Source organism: Drosophila mauritiana, unplaced genomic scaffold (assembly GCF_004382145.1).
Source record: "Drosophila mauritiana strain mau12 unplaced genomic scaffold, ASM438214v1 U_182, whole genome shotgun sequence".
Lineage (NCBI taxonomy): Eukaryota > Metazoa > Arthropoda > Insecta > Diptera > Drosophilidae > Drosophila > Drosophila mauritiana.
The window spans coordinates 1-25,491 of NW_022881314.1; the positions used below are offsets into that span (position 1 = coordinate 1).

A 25,491-nucleotide genomic window follows, 5' to 3' on the forward strand; every position below is an offset into this window, starting at 1 on the left:
AAATATACAATGTTTGTACCTGTCATCCATCAGGTTAATGTTTTATATAAATTTTGCAGTATGTTGTCACCCAAAATAGCAAACCATAACCAGATTTTTATGATACATAATGCTTATATGAAACTAAGACATATCGCAACATTTTTTTTAGGTATAAAAATAAATTTATTGAAGGAATTGATATATGCCAGTAAAATGGTGTATTTTTAATTTCTTTCAATAAAAAACAATATTGATATTATATAAAAATGAATTATAAAACTCTAAGCGGTGGATCACTCGGCTCATGGGTCGATGAAGAACGCAGCAAACTGTGCGTCATCGTGTGAACTGCAGGACACATGAACATCGACATTTTGAACGCATATCGCAGTCCATGCTGTTATGTACTTTAATTAATTTTATAGTGCTGCTTGGACTACATATGGTTGAGGGTTGAACTATGCTAATTAAGTTGTTTATAAATTTTTTATAAGCATATGGTATATTATTGGATTAAATAATGATTTTTATTCATAATATTAAAAAAGAAATGAAAAACATTATCTCACATTTGAATGTGAAAAACGAAGAGAATATTTTCTTTTTCAATCAAATAATACTGAGAAATGTCTAGCATAAAAAATTGAAATATTTTTCATCTAGAATTGTCTCTTATTAATGATTCGGAAAAAGAAAAATCTTGGTTTTGTTATTATTCTTCGTTGGTTCGTTAAATGGAAAAAAAATAACTTTGCTTACAAAAATATTGGAACTATTTATAACGAATTTAATTGATTGTTTTATCATTTATATATAAAGAATTTATGGCAAAAATAGTTATATATACAACCTCAACTCATATGGGACTACCCCCTGAATTTAAGCATATTAATTAGGGGAGGAAAAGAAACTAACAAGGATTTTCTTAGTAGCGGCGAGCGAAAAGAAAACAGTTCAGCACTAAGTCACTTTGTCTATATGGCAAATGTGAGATGCAGTGTATGGAGCGTCAATATTCTAGTATGAGAAATTAATGATTTAAGTCCTTCTTAAATGAGGCCATTTACCCATAGAGGGTGCCAGGCCCGTATAACGTTAATGATTACTAGATGATGTTTCCAAAGAGTCGTGTTGCTTGATAGTGCAGCACTAAGTGGGTGGTAAACTCCATCTAAAACTAAATATAACCATGAGACCGATAGTAAACAAGTACCGTGAGGGAAAAAACTCTGAATAGAGAGAGTTAAACAGTACGTGAAACTGCTTAGAGGTTAAGCCCGATGAACCTGAATATCCGTTATGGAAAATTCATCATTAAAATTGTAATATTTAAATAATATTATTAAGAATAATGTGCATTTTTTCCATATAAGGACATTGTAATCTATTAGCATATCCCAAATTTATCATAAAATATAACTTATAGTTTATTCCAATTAAATTGCTTGCATTTTAACACAGAATAAATGTTATTAATTTGATAAAGTGCTGATAGATTTATATTATTACAGAGAGCGTTAATTTTTCGGAATTATATAATGGCATAATTATCATTGATTTTTGTGTTTATTATATGCTCTTGTATGATTAACAATGCGAAAGATTCAGGATACCTTCGGGACCCGTCTTGAAACACGGACCAAGGAGTCTAACATATGTGCAAGTTATTGGGATGTAAACCTAATAGCGTAATTAACTTGACTAATAATGGGATTAGTTTTTTAGCTATTTATAGCTAATTAACAATCGCGTATATATATATATGTATATTTATATATTTATGCCTCTAACTGGAACGTACCTTGAGCATATATGCTGTGACCCGAAAGATGAACTATACTTGATCAGGTTGAAGTCAGGGGAAACCCTGATGGAAGACCGAAACAGTTCTGACGTCGAATTGTCAGAATTGAGTATAGGGGCGAAGACCAATCGAACCATCTAGTAGCTGGTTCCTTCCGAAGTTTCCCTCAGGATAGCTGGTGTTTAATATTATATAAATAATCTTATCTGGTAAAGCGAATGATTAGAGGCCTTAGGGTCGAAACGATCTTAACCTATTCTCAAACTTTAAATGGGTAAGAACCTTAACTTTCTTGATATGAAGTTCAAGGTTATGATATAATGTGCCCAGTGGGCCACTTTTGGTAAGCAGAACTGGCGCTGTGGGATGAACCAAACGTAATGTTACGGTGCCCAAATTAACAACTCATGCAGATACCATGAAAGGCGTTGGTTGCTTAAAACAGCAGGACGGTGATCATGGAAGTCGAAATCCGCTAAGGAGTGTGTAACAACTCACCTGCCGAAGCAACTAGCCCTTAAAATGGATGGCGCTTAAGTTGTATACCTATACATTACCGCTAAAGTAGATGATTTATATTACTTGTGATATAAATTTTGAAACTTTAGTGAGTAGGAAGGTACAATGGTATGCGTAGAAGTGTTTGGCGTAAGCCTGCATGGAGCTGCCATTGGTACAGATCTTGGTGGTAGTAGCAAATAATCGAATGAGACCTTGGAGGACTGAAGTGGAGAAGGGTTTCGTGTGAACAGTGGTTGATCACGAGTTAGTCGGTCCTAAGTTCAAGGCGAAAGCCGAAAATTTTCAAGTAAAACAAAAATGAAGCCAAAGCACTAATTTTTAATGAACGAATTTCCCCCCGTAACCCTTGTTATTGTCTGGTGCCTCCTGGAAGGAACGACCAAAAGAAGCCGAGAGAGATATCCCTTTCTTTTCTGTTTTATAGCCGTACTACCATGGAAGTCTTTCGCAGAGAGATATGGTAGATGGGCTAGAAGAGCATGACATATACTGTTGTGTCGATATTTTCTCCTCGGACCTTGAAAATTTATGGTGGGGACACGCAAACTTCTCAACAGGCCGTACCAATATCCGCAGCTGGTCTCCAAGGTGAAGAGTCTCTAGTCGATAGAATAATGTAGGTAAGGGAAGTCGGCAAATTAGATCCGTAACTTCGGGATAAGGATTGGCTCTGAAGATTGAGATAGTCGGGCTTGATTGGGAAACAATAACATGGTTTATGTGCTCGTTCTGGGTAAATAGAGTTTCTAGCATTTATGTTAGTTACTTGTTCCCCGGATAGTTTAGTTACGTAGCCAATTGTGGAACTTTCTTGCTAAAATTTTTAAGAATACTATTTGGGTTAAACCAATTAGTTCTTATCAATTATAACGATTATCAATTAACAATCAATTCAGAACTGGCACGGACTTGGGGAATCCGACTGTCTAATTAAAACAAAGCATTGTGATGGCCCTAGCGGGTGTTGACACAATGTGATTTCTGCCCAGTGCTCTGAATGTCAAAGTGAAGAAAATGAAGTGTCCGCAAAATTAACTCTCCTCTTAAGTAGCCAAATGCCTCGTCATCTAATTAGTGACGCGCATGAATGGATTAACGACGGACGTGTTTTCGTTGCGCTCGTGTACAGATTGCGAATAACTAAGTTTTCCTTGTTGGAAAGTAATTAAATCGGTGATTTAGTGCTCCGCGGAAGTCGAGTGAAAATTGTCGAGTGTTAAAAACAAGCGGTTTGGAAATTATTAACAATAAACTATTGGAAATTTTCCACTCCGCACGTGCTGCGAGGCGAGCTTACGAGTAAGTTTTCGAGTAAGCTTTTTGAGCAGCTGTCAAAAAGCTTATTGGTGGCAGTCACTGCTAGGGTTTGTGTATAGGGACAGTTTTAGTGCTACCAGACGCTACCGATAGGTGGAGCTCTAGAGCATCTACCTTTTGTCACTGAGCAAACGAGCATACGGTTGCTGGCGTCGACGGTAGGAGGAGCCACCATCGGAGTTATGCCGATCGAGAGCGACAGCAGCGCGAGTGCCTTGAGCGGAAGTAGTGCTCGAGGAATCCAGACGAGGCAGGCGCAGAAGCCATCTGGCCTCTAAGAGCTCGGCGCCGACGCAGGCGAAATTGGTTGCCCTGGCATCGAATGGAGTGCCAGAACCCGTTGGTGTACTGGAGGAGGCGTTTTCGTCGCTGGAGGACGCCCGGGCGGCTACCCCCCCCCACGCTGCTGCCACCGCTGTTGATCCTACTGCTGCCCCTGCTGCCGACCACACTGCTGCCTCCGCCGTTTCCACTGCTGCTAAAATTGTTGCCACCACTGCCACGCCGCTACCGCTGCCGCCCGTGCTGGGCAAGCAGCCATGATGGCAGAGCTGTCGGCCACCCAGCGCATGGTGAGAAGCAGCTTCCGCAGCCTAGGAGAAGTGGACACGGAAGAGCTCTCGTATGCTATCAGCCGCTACGATGAGCTGGTGCTGGCGTTAATGCTCCGGTGTGGAGAACTGGAGACGCGGCTCGCTATGCCGCCACCGCCGCCGCCGTCGTCGAATCCGTTAAAGAATACGGCCGCCAATGCTCCCCAGATGCCACAGGTTGCACCCATCGCTGCCCGCGGACCACCAAGGTTCGCGAGACGTGGTCAGCGGTGGTGAAGTGCGACGACCCTGCGCTATCGGGGAAAGCTATAGCGGAAAAGGTGCGAACGATGGTTGCACCCTCCCTCGGAGTCAGAGTACATGAGGTACGTGAGCTCCGTCGAGGTGGTGGTGCGATCATTCGTACTCCTTCAGTTGGAGAGCTGCAGAAGGTGGTAGCATCAAAGAGGTTCGCTGAAGTTGGGCTAAATGTGGCACGGAATGCGGCCGAGAAGCCGAAGGTCGTCGTCTATGACGTCGACACAGCTATCGGCCCTGAGGAATTCATGCAGGAGCTGCATGGAAATAACTTCGACAGCGATATGACTATGTCCCAATTTAAGAAGTCCGTGCACCTGGTGACCAAGGCGTGGTCGGTAACCGACGGCGCCACAGTAAATGTAACGCTAGAGGTAGACGACCGCGCGATGGCGAAGCTTGATGTAGGTCGTGTCTACATCAAGTGGTTCTCATTCCGATGCCGAGCACAGGTCCGCACATACGCCTGCCACAGATGCGTGGGTTTCGACCACAAGGTCAGCGAATGCCGGCAGAAGGACAATGTCTGCCGCCAGTGCGGGCAACAAGGCCACACCGCGGCAAAGTGCCAAAACCCGGTGGACTGCCGGAACTGCCGTCACAGAGGGCAACCCTCGGGGCATTACATGCTCTCGAACGTGTGCCCGATATACGGGGCGTTGCTGGCGAGGGTGCAAGCTAGACATTAATGTTTAGCTTCATCCAAGCGAACTGTGGCCGAGCAGAGCTGCGACCATCGAGCTCGAGTCCGACTCAGAGATCGGAGTCTATGTTCGCGCTGGTGCAGGAGCCGTATCTCGGCGGGGACGGAATGGATGTGCTGCCTGAAGGAATGAGAATTTTCACCGATCGCGAGGGAAGGCGCCATCCTAGTAGATCAACAGGAAGCCATCTGTGATGCCAGTGGAGACCCTCACCACGGATTATGGCGTATGTCTGGTCGTTAAAGGGAGCTTTGGCTCAATCTTCCTTTGCGCCGCATACTGCCAGTTCGATGCACTCTGAACCGTACCTCCGGTACATGGATGCGGTCCTGCTGCAGGCCAGCAGAACCCCCGCAATCCTGGGCCTCGACGCGAATGCAGTGTCCCCCATGTGGCTTAGCAAACTCTCTGTCATGCCGAGGGGCAAGCTAACTACAGACGGGTGAGCTGCTTCAGAGTGGATGCTGGAGGCAAGAGTCGCCGCCCTAAACCAGTCAACAGAGGTGTACACGTTCGATAATCACAGAGCTACTAGCGATATCGACGTGACAATCGTCAATGAGGCAGCATCTATGTGGGCCACATATGAGTGGAGAGTGGACGAGTGGGAATGAGTGACCACAACATCATTACTGTTGTGGCCGAACCAACTACCGCGGCGCGCAGTTGAGAGCATAGTCCTGTGCCGTCCTGGAACTTCTCCAATGCACGTTGGCGATTGTTCAAGGAGGAAATGGTGAGTAGAGCAGCCGAACTTCCGGAAACTTCTCAGAGTCGCCGTTGGACCAGCAAGTTTCGACCCTGCGCAGTATAGTACATAATGTATGTGATATTGCGCTGGGAAGAAAGTCAATTCGATCGCCCAACAGGAGAGCACGTTGGTGGACTGCCGACCTCTGCGCTGCAAGGCGCGAAGTCCGGAGACTTCGTCGCCTACTCCAAGATGGAAGGCGTCGTGATGACGGTGCCGCTATAGAGCGTGTAGTGGTCGAGCTGAGGCGGGCCTCAGCCAACTACAAGAAGCTCATTGGAGGGCGAAAATGGATGACTGGAAACGCTTCGTGGGAGATCATGCCGACGACCCATGGGGGCGCGTCTACAAGATTTGCCGAGGCCGCAGAAAGTGCACGGAGATTGGGTGCCTCCGCGTGAATGGCGAGCTCATCACTGATTGGGGTGACTGTGCACGAGTGCTCCTCCGCAATTTCTTCCCAGTTGCGGAGTCCGAAGCACGACTGCCATCGCGGAGGAAGTCCCACCGGCCCTCGAAGAATTCGAGGTTGATGCATGTGTGCCCGGTTGAAGAGCAGGCGCTCTCCGGCTTGGACGGCATCAATGGCACTATCTGCAAGGCAGTCTGGCGCGCCATACCCGAGCACCTAGCATCGTTGTTTTCCCGATGCATCCGATTAGGATATTTTCCGCCTGAGTGGAAGTGCCCACGAGTTGTCTCGCTGCTCAAAGGGCCAGATAAGGACAAGTGTGAGCCCTCCTCATATAGAGGAATATGCTTGCTGCCAGTCTTTGGTAAGGTGCTCGAGGCCATCATGGTGAATCGTGTGAGAGAAGTTCTTCCGGAAGGCTGCAGATGGCAGTTTGGATTTCGCCAAGGACGATGTGTGGAGGATGCTTGGAGACACGTGAAGAGCAGTGTTTGTGCCAGCCCGGCGCAATACGTGCTCGGCACATTCGTGGACTTCAAAGGAGCATTCGACAACGTCGAATGGAGTGCTGCACTCCGCCGACTAGCAGACTTGGGATGCCGGGGAGATGGGCTTGTGGCAGAGCTTTTTCTCCGGCCGAAGAGCAGTGATCCGAAGCAGTTCGGTACTGTGGAAGTACCGGTAACTAGAGGCTGCCCGCAGGGTCAATCAGTGGCCCATTTATCTGGGACATTCTGATGGATGTACTGCTTCAGCGTCTCCAGCCGTATTGCCAGCTGAGTGCATACGCGGATGACTTGCTGCTTCTCGTCGAGGGAAATTCCCGAGCTATCTAGAGGAAAAGGAGCACAGCTGATGTCATCGTAGAAGCGTGGGGAGCGGAAGTTGGCGTTGCCGTCTCGACCAGCAAGACGGTAATAATGCTGCTAAAAGGTGCCTTGAGACGTGCGCCTACGGTGAGGTTGCTGGAGCGAACCTTCCGTATGTGCGTAGCTGTCGGTACCTTGGCATCACGGTCAGTGAAGGAATAAATTCCTCACGCACATAGCTTCGCTTCGCCAGCGGATGACCGGAGTCGTTGGAGCATTGGCGCGTTGCTTCGAGCCGACTGGGGCTTCAGTCTCGAGCCAGGCGGACCATATATGACGGACTCATGGCACTTGTGTGCTGTTTGGTGCCCGGTATGGTATGACACCGCCGAGCAAGTAGCCGCCCGGAGACGACTAGCCTCCTGCCAGAGGCCTAATCCTGCTTGGATGCCTTTCGGTATGCCGAACAGTGTCCACAGTGGCACTGCAGGTACTTGGTGGAGCTCCCCGCTTGACTTGGCTGCTAAGTTTTTAGCGGTCAAATACAAGCTGAAGCGTGGATACCCGCTGGAGGAGAACGACTGGCTATATGACGAGGACACTACGTGTCTAAGCTGGAAGCAGAGGAAGACTCGCCTAGAAGAGTGCTTACTGCAGAGTTGGCAGAACAGATGGGATGATGACAGCGAACCAGGACGGGTGACGCATAAATTCATCCCATATGTCACTCTCGCCTATCGGGATCCAAGATTTGGATTCTCGATGAGGACGTCTTACCTGCTGACAGGTCACGGGTCGTTTAACGCATTTTTTGCAAGGAGAGCCCTCAGCGATACCACTGCTTGCGCTTGTGGAATCCATATGAGGACTGGGATGCACATATTGTCGCTTGCCCCCTATATGCAGATTTGCGGAACCTCGATGGACTTGGAGTGCAGCGCCTTGCGAAAACTGGACCTTCGATAGAATCCTGGAAGATCAACGAGGACTCAACGGTGGCAGTGTTTGCGGACGAAGTGTTCCGTAGGAGGAGGGGTGTTTAGCCCAACAACTTCCGTGGGTTAGCGGGCGAGATAACTTCCACAGTCCGCTATTGCTTGTCGTAAGAGGCGCTATATAGCCATAGGTCCCTCTAACCCTGCTTGTCGGAGCAAAAGGAGGAGGCCCACCGAGCCTCTCTTTCGGTACCACGGGTTGTGCAGCTATCCAAGACTGCACATTGAGGTAGGCCCCTGGTGGGAGTATCGTGGTGGCTGTGGTTGGTACCCATATCGCGGGTAGAGCCTTCGTGTTCGACGTTTGAGTTACGGTGCTAGTTGCGCAAAACTCGGGTGCTGTGACCCAGAGATCAGTAGAGATTTTAGGTAGATCTCGCTCCTCAGCAAGGGGGAGTGCTTGCCCGGCAAGCAAGTACTCGAATTGCTACCGGGGTGGTCGCTATGTACATAGCTATAGCTTCTAGTCCGGGACGCTTGTCTGGCGTATCCAGACACATACACCATGTTGATACATGCACCACTTGTGGGTGTTCAGGGTGTCGTGGTTTGTAATCCCTTCAGTGTGGAACACGCCACGTAAACAAGTTCGGAGAGATCTGAAAAGTCGTCGTTGTCCCTATCTACTATCTAGCGAAACCACAGCCAAGGGAACGGGCTTGGAATAATTAGCGGGGAAAGAAGACCCTTTTGAGCTTGACTCTAATCTGGCAGTGTAAGGAGACATAAGAGGTGTAGAATAAGTGGGAGATATTAGACCTCGGTTTGGTATCGTCAATGAAATACCACTACTCTTATTGTTTCCTTACTTACTTGATTAAATGGAACGTGTATCATTTCCTAGCCATTATACGGATATATTTATTATATCTTATGGTATTGGGTTTTGATGCAAGCTTCTTGATCAAAGTATCACGAGTTTGTTATATAATCGCAAACAAATTCTTTAATAAAACGATGCATTTATGTATTTTTGATTTGAAAATTTGGTTATAACTCCAATTACTCAGGTATGATCCAATTCAAGGACATTGCCAGGTAGGGAGTTTGACTGGGGCGGTACATCTCTCAAATAATAACGGAGGTGTCCCAAGGCCAGCTCAGTGCGGACAGAAACCACACATAGAGCAAAAGGGCAAATGCTGACTTGATCTCGGTGTTCAGTACACACAGGGACAGCAAAAGCTCGGCCTATCGATCCTTTTGGTTTAAAGAGTTTTTAACAAGAGGTGTCAGAAAAGTTACCATAGGGATAACTGGCTTGTGGCGGCCAAGCGTTCATAGCGACGTCGCTTTTTGATCCTTCGATGTCGGCTCTTCCTATCATTGTGAAGCAAAATTCACCAAGCGTTGGATTGTTCACCCATGCAAGGAACGTGAGCTGGGTTTAGACCGTCGTGAGACAGGTTAGTTTTACCCTACTAATGACAAAACGTTGTTGCGACAGCATTCCTGCGTAGTACGAGAGGAACCGCAGGTACGGACCAATGGCACAATACTTGTTCGAGGCGAACAGTGGTATGACGCTACGTCCGTTGGATTATGCCTGAACGCCTCTTAAGGTCGTATCCGTGCTGGACTGCAATGATAAATAAGGGGCAATTTGCATTGTATGGCTTCTAAACATTTAAAGTTTATAATTTATTTTATAAACGACAATGGATTGATGCCAATGTATTTGTAACATAGTAAATTAGGAGGATCTTCGATCACCTGATGCCGCGCTAGTTACATATAAAAGCATTATTTAATACAAATGACAAAGCCTAGAATCAATTGTAAACGACTTTTGTAACAGGCAAGGTGTTGTAAGTGGTTGAGCAGCTGCCATACTGCGATCCACTGAAGCTTATCCTTTGCTTGATGATTCGATAAATAAATGATTTTCCTGTAGCCAAACAAACACCTCGTCATCAATTTAGTGACGCATATGATATTGTCCCTATCATATAATTTTTGATATAAAGACTTTAAAGAATTATATCAAGTTGCAAATACCTCGTCATCAATTTAGTGACGCATATGATATTGTCCCTATCGTATAATTTTGATATAAGACTTTAAAGAATTCTATCACGTTGCCAAATACCTCGTCATCAATTTAGTGACGCATATATATGTCCCTATCATATAATTAATATAAAGACTTTAATGAATTGTGTCAAGTTGCCAAACACCTCGTCATCAATTTAGTGACGCATATGATATTGTCCCTATCATATAATTTTGATATAAAAACTTTAAAGAATTGTATCAAGTTGCCAAATACCTCGTCATCAATTTAGTGACGCATATGATATTGTCCCTATCATATAATTAATATAAAGACTTTAATGAATTGTGTCAAGTTGCCAAACACCTCGTCATCAATTTAGTGACGCATATGATATTGTCCTATCATATAATTTTTGATATAAAGACTTTAAAGAATTATATCAAGTGCCAAATACCTCGTCATCAATTTAGTGACGCATATGATAATTGTCTCTATCATATAATTAATATAAAGACTTTAATGAATTGTGTCAAGTTGCCAAACACCTCGTCATCATTTAGTGACGCATATGATATTGTCCCTATCATATAATTTTTGATATAAAAACTTTAAAGAATTGTATCAAGTTGCCAAATACTCGATCAATTTAGTGACGCATATGATATTGTCCCTATCATATAATTAATATAAAGACTTTAATGAATTGTGTCAAGTTGCCAAACACCTCGTCATCAATTTAGTGACGCATATGATATTGTCCCATATAAAGACTTTAAAGAATTTATCAAGTTGTCGTCATCAATTTAGTGACGCATATGATATTGTCCTATCATATAATTAATATAAAGACGTATCAAGTTGCCAAACACCTCGTCATCAACTACTATATTATGGTTGCGCCGACCTCTCATATTGTATTCTCTTATGTCTTCATAGGATTTTGGCAATTATACGAGTAAATTAAATAATATACATATGAAAATGATTAATTATTATATGTATAAGGGAAAAAATGCTGAAATATTCCCATATTATCTTAGTATTATAGAGGAAAGACCGTTGCCGACCTCTGATATTGTTCAAAACTTATGTATTTATATGATTTTGGCAATTATATGAGTAAATTAAATAATATACATATAAAATGATTAAATATTATATGTATAAATGTATAAAGGAAAAAATGATGAAATATTCCCACATTATCTTAGTATTATAGAGGAAAGACCGTTGCTGACCTCTGATATTGTTCAAAACTTATGTATTTTATGATTTTGGCAATAATATGAGTAAATTAAATAATATACATATGAAAATGATTAATTATTATATGTATAAATGTATAAGGGAAAAAATGCTGAAAATATTCCCATATTATCTTAGTATTATAGAGGAAAGACCGTTGCTGACCTCTGATATTGTTCAAAACTTATGTATTTATATGATTTTGGCAATTATATGAGTAAATTAAATAATATACATATGAAAATTATTAATTATTATATGTATAAGGGAAAAAATGCTGAAAATATCCCACATTCTCTTAGTATTATAGAGAAAAGCCATTATAGTGAGAGGGTATAGTAGTGTAAACGACCGGAATTACGACAGAGGGTTCAAAAACTACTATAGGTAGGCAGTGGTTGCCGACCTCTCATATTGTTCAAAACTTATGTATTCATATGATTTTGGCAATTATATGAGTAAATTAAATAATATACATATGAAAATTATTAATTATTATATGTATAGGGAAAAAATGCTGAAATATTCCCACATTCTCTTAGTATTATAGAGAAAAGCCATTATAGTGAGAGGGTATAGTAGTGTAAACGACCGGAATTACGACAGAGGGTTCAAAAACTACTATAGGTAGGCAGTGGTTGCCGACCTCTCATATTGTTCAAAACTTATGTATTCATATGATTTTGGCAATAATATGAGTAAATTAAATAATATACATATGAAAATGATTAATTATTATATGTATAAGGGAAAAAATGCTGAAAATATCCCACATTCTCTTAGTATTATAGAGAAAAGCCATTATAGTGAGAGGGTATAGTAGTGTAAACGACCGGAATTACGACAGAGGGTTTCAAAAACTACTATAGGTAGGCAGTGGTGCCGACTCTCATATTGTTCAAAACTTATGTATTCATATGATTTTGGCAATAATATGATAAATTAATAATATACATATGAAAATGATTAATTATTATATGTATAAGGGAAAAATGCTGAAAATTCCCACATTCTCTTAGTATTATAGAGAAAGCCATTATAGTGAGAGGGTATAGTAGTGTAAACGACCGGAATTACGACAGAGGGTTCAAAACTACTATAGGTAGGCAGTGGTTGCCGACCTCTCATATGTTCAAAACTTATGTATTCATATGATTTTGGCATAATATGAGTAAATTAAATAATATACATAATGAAAATGATTAATTATTATATGTATAAGGGAAAAAATGCTGAAAATATCCCACATTCTCTTAGTATTATAGAGAAAAGCCATTATAGTGAGAGGGTATAGTAGTGTAAACGACCGGAATTACGACAGAGGGTTCAAAAACTACTATAGGTAGGCAGTGGTTGCCGACCTCTCATATTGTTCAAAACTTATGTATTCATATGATTTTGGCAATAATATGAGTAAATTAAATAATATACATATGAAAATGATTAATTATTATATGTATAAGGGAAAAAAATAATCATATTATATATGAATAATGGAAAAAAATGAAATGTTCCTATAATCTCTTAATATATAAGAGAATAGCCCGTATGTTGGGTGGCAAACGGAATTGAAAATACCCGCTTTGAGGACAGCGGGTTCAAAAACTACTATAGGTAGGCAGTGGTTGCCGACCTCCCGCATTATTCGAAATATTTATTTCGGATTATGTTTATATTGGTTACATACAATAAAGTATATTATTATCCGTACAAATTTGTTTCTCAGTTCTATAGAACACGGGACTTGGCTCCGCGGATAATAGGAATATACGCTTTATAGATAATATCGTTGAAACAAAAGTCAAGTTTCTATTATATATAGAATAACAAATCGTTTCCATATATTATCGTTAATTTTTGGAGGCAGGCAAATATTAATTTATTACCTGCCGTATAGTTGGATTATTATATCGTTACGGTATAATACAAATATGGATTCTTATGAAAGAAATATAAAATTATATATTAAATGTGGAAATATTATCATATGCGCTTGGTTTTATGTTATATTACCAGAGATATATATGAAAAGAGATAAATTTTAAATTTATCTTCAAAATGCAAATGATTTAACTTAATATTTATATTGGTTAAACAAAAATTGTACATGTGTGGATACAATAATTATGTATGTTGGAAATAAAATGATATTTTATAATGAAATATGTATGTATAAAAAGATAAAATTATAGAAATATATATATTACAATAATTAGATGAAATTCTTGTTATATTGGTAAAACAAGTATAAATTAAAAATGAAAATATGGATTACGAATGCTATATAAAAATGGCCGTAATCGAATGGATTTTTTTACTTATATATTTAAAATTTTACCCAAAGGCGAAATATTGAATTTTATTCAATATAATAAAAATCATGGAATTATATAAAGTGAAAAATCTATATATCTATATATCTTATATTGCTTATTTCGATTCAAAATATATGAATGGAATATGAAGGAAAAACATTATTCTGGTTGATCCTGCCAGTAGTTATATGCTTGTCTCAAAGATTAAGCCATGCATGTCTAAGTACACACGAATTAAAAGTGAAACCGCAAAAGGCTCATTATATCAGTTATGGTTCCTTAGATCGTTAACAGTTACTTGGATAACTGTGGTAATTCTAGAGCTAATACATGCAATTAAAACATGAACCTTATGGGACATGTGCTTTTATTAGGCTAAAACCAAGCGATCGCAAGATCGTTATATTGGTTGAACTCTAGATAACATGCAGATCGTATGTCTTGTACCGACGACAGATCTTTCAAATGTCTGCCCTATCAACTTTTGATGGTAGTATCTAGGACTACCATGGTTGCAACGGGTAACGGGGAATCAGGGTTCGATTCCGGAGAGGGAGCCTGAGAAACGGCTACCACATCTAAGGAAGGCAGCAGGCGCGTAAATTACCCACTCCCAGCTCGGGGAGGTAGTGACGAAAAATAACAATACAGGACTCATATCCGAGGCCCTGTAATTGGAATGAGTACACTTTAAATCCTTTAACAAGGACCAATTGGAGGGCAAGTCTGGTGCCAGCAGCCGCGGTAATTCCAGCTCCAATAGCGTATATTAAAGTTGTTGCGGTTAAAACGTTCGTAGTTGAACTTGTGCTTCATACGGGTAGTACAACTTACAATTGTGGTTAGTACTATACCTTTATGTATGTAAGCGTATTACCGGTGGAGTTCTTATATGTGATTAAATACTTGTATTTTTTCATATGTTCCTCCTATTTAAAAACCTGCACTAGTGCTCTTAAACGAGTGTTATTGTGGGCCGGTACTATTACTTTGAACAAATTAGAGTGCTTAAAGCAGGCTTCAAATGCCTGAATATTCTGTGCATGGGATAATGAAATAAGACCTCTGTTCTGCTTTCATTGGTTTTCAGATCAAGAGGTAATGATTAATAGAAGCAGTTGGGGGCATTAGTATTACGACGCGAGAGGTGAAATTTGGACCGTCGTAAGACTAACTTAAGCGAAAGCATTTGCCAAAGATGTTTTCATTAATCAAGAACGAAAGTTAGAGGTTCGAAGGCGATCAGATACCGCCCTAGTTCTAACCATAAACGATGCCAGCTAGCAATTGGGTGTAGCTACTTTTATGGCTCTCTCAGTCGCTTCCCGGGAAACCAAAGCTTTTGGGCTCCGGGGGAAGTATGGTTGCAAAGCTGAAACTTAAAGGAATTGACGGAAGGGCACCACCAGGAGTGGAGCCTGCGGCTTAATTTGACTCAACACGGGAAAACTTACCAGGTCCGAACATAAGTGTGTAAGACAGATTGATAGCTCTTCTCGAATCTATGGGTGGTGGTGCATGGCCGTTCTTAGTTCGTGGAGTGATTTGTCTGGTTAATTCCGATAACGAACGAGACTCAAATATATTAAATAGATATCTTCAGGATTATGGTGCTGAAGCTTATGTAGCCTTCATTCATGGTGGCAGTAAAATGTTTATTGTGTTTGAATGTGTTTATGTAAGTGGAGCCGTACCTGTTGGTTTGTCCCATTATAAGGACACTAGCTTCTTAAATGGACAAATTGCGTCTAGCAATAATGAGATTGAGCAATAACAGGTCTGTGATGCCCTTAGATGTCCTGGGCTGCACGCGCGCTACAATGAAAGTATCAACGTGTATTTCCTAGACCGAGAGGTCCGGGTAAACCGCTGAACCACTTTCATGCTTGGGATTGTGAACTGAAACTGTTCACATGAACTTGGAATTCCCAGTAAGTGTGAGTCATTAACTCGCATTGATTACGTCCCTGCCCTTTGTACACACCGCCCGTCGCTACTACCGATTGAATTATTTAGTGAGGTCTCCGGACGTGATCACTGTGACGCCTTGCGTGTTACGGTTGTTTCGCAAAAGTTGACCGAACTTGATTATTTAGAGGAAGTAAAAGTCGTAACAAGGTTTCCGTAGGTGAACCTGCGGAAGGATCATTATTGTATAATATCCTTATCGTTAATAAACATTTGTTATAATACAAAAAATACAATTTACCAAAATAAAAATATTACAAAATGATTCCACGGAATCAAAAGTTAAAGTCAAAATAAAATGAAGATGGCTTTTATTTTATATGTGGGGCTTGGCAACCTCATAAAAAGACTTTAACATTATTAATGTTGTTGTGCGTATTTGTGGCAGTACCTACTACAACAATGGCGTTTCCTATAAAAACAAATTCTCGAAAATGGAAATCGAAGAAACTGAACAAAATTTGAAAGTAGAAGTCGAATTAAAATTAAAATAATTTTGAATGTGGTATTCAAAATAAGTGTGTGTGTATATGGACCATAATATACACGCGTTGCGAATATGTATTGTTCATCTATGTTATGAGCATACGTTGGCTAATGCAACAACCTAAAATATACAATGTTTGTACCTGTCATCCATCAGGTTAATGTTTTATATAAATTTTGCAGTATGTGTCACCCAAAATAGCAAACCATAACCAGATTTTTATGATACATAATGCTTATATGAAACTAAGACATATCGCAACATTTATTTTTAGGTATAAAAATAAATTTATTGAAGGAATTGATATGCCAGTAAAATGGTGTATTTTTAATTTCTTTCAATAAAAACAATATTGATATTATATAAAAATGAATTATAAAACTCTAAGCGGTGGATCACTCGGCTCATGGGTCGATGAAGAACGCAGCAAACTGTGCGTCATCGTGTGAACTGCAGGACACATGAACATCGACATTTTGAACGCATATCGCAGTCCATGCTGTTATGTACTTTAATTAATTTTATAGTGCTGCTTGGACTACATATGGTTGAGGGTTGTAAGACTATGCTAATTAAGTTGTTTATAAATTTTTTATAAGCATATGGTATATTATTGGATTAAATAATGATTTTATTCATAATATTAAAAAAGAAATGAAAAACATTATCTCACATTTGAATGTGAAAAACGAAGAGAATATTTTTCTTTTTCAATCAAATAATACTGAGAAATGTCTAGCATAAAAAATTGAAATATTTTTCATCTAGAATTGTCTCTTATTAAATTCGGAAAAAGAAAAATCTTGGTTTTGTTATTATTCTTCGTTGGTTCGTTAAATGGATAAAAAATAACTTTGCTTACAAGAACTATTGGAACTATTTATAACGAATTTAATTGATTGTTTTATCATTTATATATAAAGAATTTATGGCAAAAAATAGTTATATATACAACCTCAACTCATATGGGACTACCCCCTGAATTTAAGCATATTAATTAGGGGAGGAAAAGAAACTAACAAGGATTTTCTTAGTAGCGGCGAGCGAAAAGAAAACAGTTCAGCACTAAGTCACTTTGTCTATATGGCAAATGTGAGATGCAGTGTATGGAGCGTCAATATTCTAGTATGAGAAATTAATGATTTAAGTCCTTCTTAAATGAGGCCATTTACCCATAGAGGGTGCCAGGCCCGTATAACGTTAATGATTACTAGATGATGTTTCCAAAGAGTCGTGTTGCTTGATAGTGCAGCACTAAGTGGGTGGTAAACTCCATCTAAAACTAAATATAACCATGAGACCGATAGTAAACAAGTACCGTGAGGGAAAGTTGAAAAGAACTCTGAATAGAGAAAAACGTGAAACTGCTTAGAGGTTAAGCCCGATGAACCTGAATATCCGTTATGGAAAATTCATCATTAAAATTGTAATATTTAAATAATATTATTAAGAATAATGTGCATTTTTTCCATATAAGGACATTGTAATCTATTAGCATATCCCAAATTTATCATAAAATATAACTTATAGTTTATTCCAATTAAATTGCTTGCATTTTAACACAGAATAAATGTTATTAATTTGATAAAGTGCTGATAGATTTATATTATTACAGAGCGTTAATTTTTCGGAATTATATAATGGCATAATTATCATTGATTTTTGTGTTTATTATATGCTCTTGTATGATTAACAATGCGAAAGATTCAGGATACCTTCGGGACCCGTCTTGAAACACGGACCAAGGAGTCTAACATATGTGCAAGTTATTGGGATGTAAACCTAATAGCGTAATTAACTTGACTAATAATGGGATTAGTTTTTTAGCTATTTATAGCTAATTAACACAATCCCGGGGCGTTCTATATAGTTATGTATAATGTATTTATATTATTTATGCCTCTAACTGGAACGTACCTTGAGCATATATGCTGTGACCCGAAAGATGGTGAACTATACTTGATCAGGTTGAAGTCAGGGGAAACCCTGATGGAAGACCGAAACAGTTCTGACGTGCAAATCGATTGTCAGAATTGAGTATAGGGGCGAAAGACCAATCGAACCATCTAGTAGCTGGTTCCTTCCGAAGTTTCCCTCAGGATAGCTGGTGCATTTTAATATTATATAAAATAATCTTATCTGGTAAAGCGAATGATTAGAGGCCTTAGGGTCGAAACGATCTTAACCTATTCTCAAACTTTAAATGGGTAAGAACCTTAACTTTCTTGATATGAAGTTCAAGGTTATGATATAATGTGCCCAGTGGGCCACTTTTGGTAAGCAGAACTGGCGCTGTGGGATGAACCAAACGTAATGTTACGGTGCCCAAATTAACAACTCATGCAGATACCATGAAAGGCGTTGGTTGCTTAAAACAGCAGGACGGTGATCATGGAAGTCGAAATCCGCTAAGGAGTGTGTAACAACTCACCTGCCGAAGCAACTAGCCCTTAAAATGGATGGCGCTTAAGTTGTATACCTATACATTACCGCTAAAGTAGATGATTTATATTACTTGTGATATAAATTTTGAAACTTTAGTGAGTAGGAAGGTACAATGGTATGCGTAGAAGTGTTTGGCGTAAGCCTGCATGGAGCTGCCATTGGTACAGATCTTGGTGGTAGTAGCAAATAATCGAATCGTCATCAATTTAGTGACGCATATGATATTGTCCCTATCATATAATTTTTGATATAAAAACTTTAAAGAATTGTATCAAGTTGCCAAATACCTCGTCATCAATTTAGTGACGCATATGATATTGTCCCTATCATATAATTAATAAAAGACTTTAATGAATTGTGTCAAGTTGCCAAACACCTCGTCATCAATTTAGTGACGCATATGATATTGTCCCTATCATATAATATTTGATATAAAGACTTTAAAGAATTATATCAAGTTGCCAAATACCTCGTCATCAATTTAGTGACGCATATGATATTGTCCCTATCATATAATTAATATAAAGACTTTAATGAATTGTGTCAAGTTGCCAAACACCTCGTCATCAATTTAGTGACGCATATGATATTGTCCCTATCATATAATTTTTGATATAAAGACTTTAAAGAATTCTATCAAGTTGCCAAATACCTCGTCATCAATTTAGTGACGCATATGATATTGTCTCTATCATATAATTAATATAAAGACTTTAATGATTTGTGTCACGTTGCCAAACACCTCGTCATCAATTTAGTGACGCATATGATATTGTCCCTATCATATAATTAATATAAAGACTTTTTAAAGAATTGTATCAAGTTGCCAAACACCTCGTCATCAACTACTATATTATGGTTGCGCCGACCTCTCATATTGTATTCTCTTATGTCTTCATAGGATTTTGGCAATTATACGAGTAAATTAAATAATATACATATGAAAATGATTAATTATTATATGTATAAGGGAAAAAATGCTGAAATATTCCCATATTATCTTAGTATTATAGAGGAAAGACCGTTGCCGACCTCTGATATTGTTCAAAACTTATGTATTTATATGATTTTGGCAATTATATGAGTAAATTAAATAATATACATATAAAATGATTAAATATTATATGTATAAATGTATAAAGGAAAAAATGATGAAATATTCCCACATTATCTTAGTATTATAGAGGAAAGACCGTTGCTGACCTCTGATATTGTTCAAAACTTATGTATTTATATGATTTTGGCAATAATATGAGTAAATTAAATAATATACATATGAAAATGATTAATTATTATATGTATAAATGTATAAGGGAAAAAATGCTGAAAATATTCCCATATTATCTTAGTATTATAGAGGAAAGACCGTTGCTGACCTCTGATATTGTTCAAAACTTATGTATTTATATGATTTTGGCAATTATATGAGTAAATTAAATAATATACATATGAAAATTATTAATTATTATATGTATAAGGGAAAAAATGCTGAAAAATTCCCACATTCTCTTAGTATTATAGAGAAAAGCCATTATAGTGAGAGGGTATAGTAGTGTAAACGACCGGAATTACGACAGAGGGTTCAAAAACTACTATAGGTAGGCAGTGGTTGCCGACCTCTCATATTGTTCAAAACTTTATGTATTCATATGATTTTGGCAATTATATGAGTAAATTAAATAATATACATATGAAAATTATTAATTATTATATGTATAGGGGAAAAAATGCTGAAAATTCCCACATTCTCTTAGTATTATAGAGAAAAGCCATTATAGTGAGAGGGTATAGTAGTGTAAACGACCGGAATTACGACAGAGGGTTCAAAAACTACTATAGGTAGGCAGTGGTTGCCGACCTCTCATATTGTTCAAAACTTATGTATTCATATGATTTTGGCAATAATATGAGTAAATTAAATAATATACATATGAAAATGATTAATTATTATATGTATAAGGGAAAAAATGCTGAAAATATCCCACATTCTCTTAGTATTATAGAGAAAAGCCATTATAGTGAGAGGGTATAGTAGTGTAAACGACCGGAATTACGACAGAGGGTTCAAAAACTACTATAGGTAGGCAGTGGTTGCCGACCTCTCATATTGTTCAAAACTTATGTATTCATATGATTTTGGCAATAATATGAGTAAATTAAATAATATACATATGAAAATGATTAATTATTATATGTATAAGGGAAAAAATGCTGAAAATATCCCACATTCTCTTAGTATTATAGAGAAAAGCCATTATAGTGAGAGGGTATAGTAGTGTAAACGACCGGAATTACGACAGAGGGTTCAAAAACTACTATAGGTAGGCAGTGGTTGCCGACCTCTCATATTGTTCAAAACTTATGTATTCATATGATTTTGGCAATAATATGAGTAAATTAAATAATATACATATGAAAATGATTAATTATTATATGTATAAGGGAAAAAATGCTGAAAATATCCCACATTCTCTTAGTATTATAGAGAAAAGCCATTATAGTGAGAGGGTATAGTAGTGTAAACGACCGGAATTACGACAGAGGGTTCAAAAACTACTATAGGTAGGCAGTGGTTGCCGACCTCTCATATTGTTCAAAACTTATGTATTCATATGATTTTGGCAATAATATGAGTAAATTAAATAATATACATATGAAAATGATTAATTATTATATGTATAAGGGAAAAAATAATCATATTATATATGAATAATGGAAAAAAAATGAAATGTTCCTATAATCTCTTAATATATAAGAGAATAGCCCGTATGTTGGGGGCAAACGGAATTGAAAATACCCGCTTTGAGGACAGCGGGTTCAAAAACTACTATAGGTAGGCAGTGGTTGCCGACCTCCCGCATTATTCGAAATATTTATTTCGGATTATGTTTATATTGGTTACATACAATAAAGTATATTATTATCCGTACAAATTTGTTTCTCAGTTCTATAGAACACGGGACTTGGCTCCGCGGATAATAGGAATATACGCTTTATAGATAATATCGTTGAAAACAAAAGTCAAGTTTCTATTATATATAGAATAACAAATCGTTTCCATATATTATCGTTAATTTTTGGAGGCAGGCAAATATTAATTTATTACCTGCCGTATAGTTGGATTATTATATCGTTACGGTATAATACAAATATGGATTCTTATGAAAGAAATATAAATTATATATTAAATGTGGAAATATTATCATATGCGCTTGGTTTTATGTTATATATTACCAGAGATATATATGAAAAGAGATAAATTTTAAATTTATCTTCAAAATGCAAATGATTTAACTTAATATTTATATTGGTTAAACAAAAATTGTACATGTGTGGATACAATAATTATGTATGTTGGAAATAAAATGATATTTTATAATGAAATATGTATGTATAAAAAGATAAAATTATAGAAATATATATATTACAATAATTAGATGAAATTCTTGTTATATTGGTAAAACAAGTATAAATTAAAAATGAAAATATGGATTACGAATGCTATATAAAAATGGCCGTAATCGAATGGATTTTTTTACTTATATATTTAAAATTTTACCCAAAGGCGAAATATTGAATTTTATTCAATATAATAAAAATCATGGAATTATATAAAGTGAAAAATCTATATATCTATATATCTATTATATTGCTTATTTCGATTCAAAATATATGAATGGAATATGAAGGAAAAACATTATTCTGGTTGATCCTGCCAGTAGTTATATGCTTGTCTCAAAGATTAAGCCATGCATGTCTAAGTACACACGAATTAAAAGTGAAAACCGCAAAAGGCTCATTATATCAGTTATGGTTCCTTAGATCGTTAACAGTTACTTGGATAACTGTGGTAATTCTAGAGCTAATACATGCAATTAAAACATGAACCTTATGGGACATGTGCTTTTATTAGGCTAAAACCAAGCGATCGCAAGATCGTTATATTGGTTGAACTCTAGATAACATGCAGATCGTATGGTCTTGTACCGACGACAGATCTTTCAAATGTCTGCCCTATCAACTTTTGATGGTAGTATCTAGGACTACCATGGTTGCAACGGGTAACGGGGAATCAGGGTTCGATTCCGGAGAGGGAGCCTGAGAAACGGCTACCACATCTAAGGAAGGCAGCAGGCGCGTAAATTACCCACTCCCAGCTCGGGGAGGTAGTGACGAAAAATAACAATACAGGACTCATATCCGAGGCCCTGTAATTGGAATGAGTACACTTTAAATCCTTTAACAAGGACCAATTGGAGGGCAAGTCTGGTGCCAGCAGCCGCGGTAATTCCAGCTCCAATAGCGTATATTAAAGTTGTTGCGGTTAAAACGTTCGTAGTTGAACTTGTGCTTCATACGGGTAGTACAACTTACAATTGTGGTTAGTACTATACCTTTATGTATGTAAGCGTATTACCGGTGGAGTTCTTATATGTGATTAAATACTTGTATTTTTCATATGTTCCTCCTATTTAAAAACCTGCACTAGTGCTCTTAAACGAGTGTTATTGTGGGCCGGTACTATTACTTTGAACAAATTAGAGTGCTTAAAGCAGGCTTCAAATGCCTGAATATTCTGTGCATGGGATAATGAAATAAGACCTCTGTTCTGCTTTCATTGGTTTTCAGATCAAGAGGTAATGATTAATAGAAGCAGTTTGGGGGCATTAGTATTACGACGCGAGAGGTGAAATTCTTGGACCGTCGTAAGACTAACTTAAGCGAAAGCATTTGCCAAAGATGTTTTCATTAATCAAGAACGAAAGTTAGAGGTTCGAAGGCGATCAGATACCGCCCTAGTTCTAACCATAAACGATGCCAGCTAGCAATTGGTGTAGCTACTTTTATGGCTCTCTCAGTCGCTTCCCGGGAAACCAAAGCTTTTTGGGCTCCGGGGAAGTATGGTTGCAAAGCTGAAACTTAAAGGAATTGACGGAAGGGCACCACCAGGAGTGGAGCCTGCGGCTTAATTTGACTCAACACGGGAAAACTTACCAGGTCCGAACATAAGTGTGTAAGACAGATTGATAGCTCTTTCTCGAATCTATGGGTGGTGGTGCATGGCCGTTCTTAGTTCGTGGAGTGATTTGTCTGGTTAATTCCGATAACGAACGAGACTCAAATATATTAAATAGATATCTTCAGGATTATGGTGCTGAAGCTTATGTAGCCTTCATTCATGGTGGCAGTAAAATGTTTATTGTGTTTGAATGTGTTTATGTAAGTGGAGCCGTACCTGTTGGTTTGTCCCATTATAAGGACACTAGCTTCTTAAATGGACAAATTGCGTCTAGCAATAATGAGATTGAGCAATAACAGGTCTGTGATGCCCTTAGATGTCCTGGGCTGCACGCGCGCTACAATGAAAGTATCAACGTGTATTTCCTAGACCGAGAGGTCCGGGTAAACCGCTGAACCACTTTCATGCTTGGGATTGTGAACTGAAACTGTTCACATGAACTTGGAATTCCCAGTAAGTGTGAGTCATTAACTCGCATTGATTACGTCCCTGCCCTTTGTACACACCGCCCGTCGCTACTACCGATTGAATTATTTAGTGAGGTCTCCGGACGTGATCACTGTGACGCCTTGCGTGTTACGGTTGTTTCGCAAAAGTTGACCGAACTTGATTATTTAGAGGAAGTAAAAGTCGTAACAAGGTTTCCGTAGGTGAACCTGCGGAAGGATCATTATTGTATAATATCCTTATCGTTAATAAACATTTGTTATAATACAAATAAATACAATTTACCAAAATAAAAATATTACAAAATGATTCCACGGAATCAAAAGTTAAAGTCAAAATAAAATGAAGATGGCTTTTATTTTATATGTGGGGCTTGGCAACCTCATAAAAAGACTTTAACATTATTAATGTTGTTGTGCGTATTTGTGGCAGTACCTACTACAACAATGGCGTTTCCTATAAAAAACAAATTCTCGAAAATGGAAATCGAAGAAACTGAACAAAATTTGAAAGTAGAAGTCGAATTAAAATTAAAATAATTTTGAATGTGGTATTCAAAATAAGTGTGTGTGTATATGGACCATAAATACACGCGTTGCGAATATGTATTGTTCATCTATGTTATGAGCATACGTTGGCTAATGCAACAACCTAAAATATACAATGTTTGTACCTGTCATCCATCAGGTTAATGTTTTATATAAATTTTGCAGTATGTGTCACCCAAAATAGCAAACCATAACCAGATTTTTATGATACATAATGCTTATATGAAACTAAGACATATCGCAACATTTATTTTTAGGTATAAAAATAAATTTATTGAAGGAATTGATATATGCCAGTAAAATGGTGTATTTTTAATTTCTTTCAATAAAAACAATATTGATATTATATAAAAATGAATTATAAAACTCTAAGCGGTGGATCACTCGGCTCATGGGTCGATGAAGAACGCAGCAAACTGTGCGTCATCGTGTGAACTGCAGGACACATGAACATCGACATTTTTGAACGCATATCGCAGTCCATGCTTATGTACTTTAATTAATTTTATAGTGCTGCTTGGACTACATATGGTTGAGGGTTGTAAGACTATGCTAATTAAGTTGTTTATAAATTTTTATAAGCATATGGTATATTATTGGATTAAATAATGATTTTATTCATAATATTAAAAAAGAAATGAAAAACATTATCTCACATTTGAATGTGAAAAACGAAGAGAAATATTTTCTTTTTCAATCAAATAATACTGAGAAATGTCTAGCATAAAAAATTGAAAATATTTTTCATCTAGAATTGTCTCTTATTAATGATTCGGAAAAAGAAAAATCTTGGTTTTGTTATTATTCTTCGTTGGTTCGTTAAATGGATAAAAATAACTTTGCTTACAAGAACTATTGGAACTATTTTTAACG

General features: G+C 38.1%; 5 non-coding genes and 1 pseudogene across 5 annotated transcripts; all 6 read left to right on the plus strand.

Annotated features, from left to right (window-relative positions):
* Positions 1-259: 259 nt before the first annotated feature.
* LOC117149256 lies at positions 260-438 on the plus strand. The gene has a single exon (XR_004460155.1). It is a non-coding gene; the product is annotated as a 5.8S ribosomal RNA (ribosomal RNA).
* Positions 439-828: 390 nt separating this feature from the next.
* Positions 829-10,019, plus strand: LOC117149257 (annotated as a pseudogene).
* A 3,845-nt stretch (positions 10,020-13,864) lies between these two features.
* Positions 13,865-15,854, plus strand: LOC117149260. The gene has a single exon (XR_004460158.1). It is a non-coding gene; the product is annotated as a small subunit ribosomal RNA (ribosomal RNA).
* Positions 15,855-16,537: 683 nt separating this feature from the next.
* On the plus strand, positions 16,538-16,716 carry LOC117149258. The gene has a single exon (XR_004460156.1). It is a non-coding gene; the product is annotated as a 5.8S ribosomal RNA (ribosomal RNA).
* Positions 16,717-22,302: 5,586 nt separating this feature from the next.
* LOC117149261 lies at positions 22,303-24,296 on the plus strand. The gene has a single exon (XR_004460159.1). It is a non-coding gene; the product is annotated as a small subunit ribosomal RNA (ribosomal RNA).
* A 686-nt stretch (positions 24,297-24,982) lies between these two features.
* Positions 24,983-25,160, plus strand: LOC117149259. Its single transcript, XR_004460157.1, has one exon. It is a non-coding gene; the product is annotated as a 5.8S ribosomal RNA (ribosomal RNA).
* Positions 25,161-25,491: the final 331 nt, after the last annotated feature.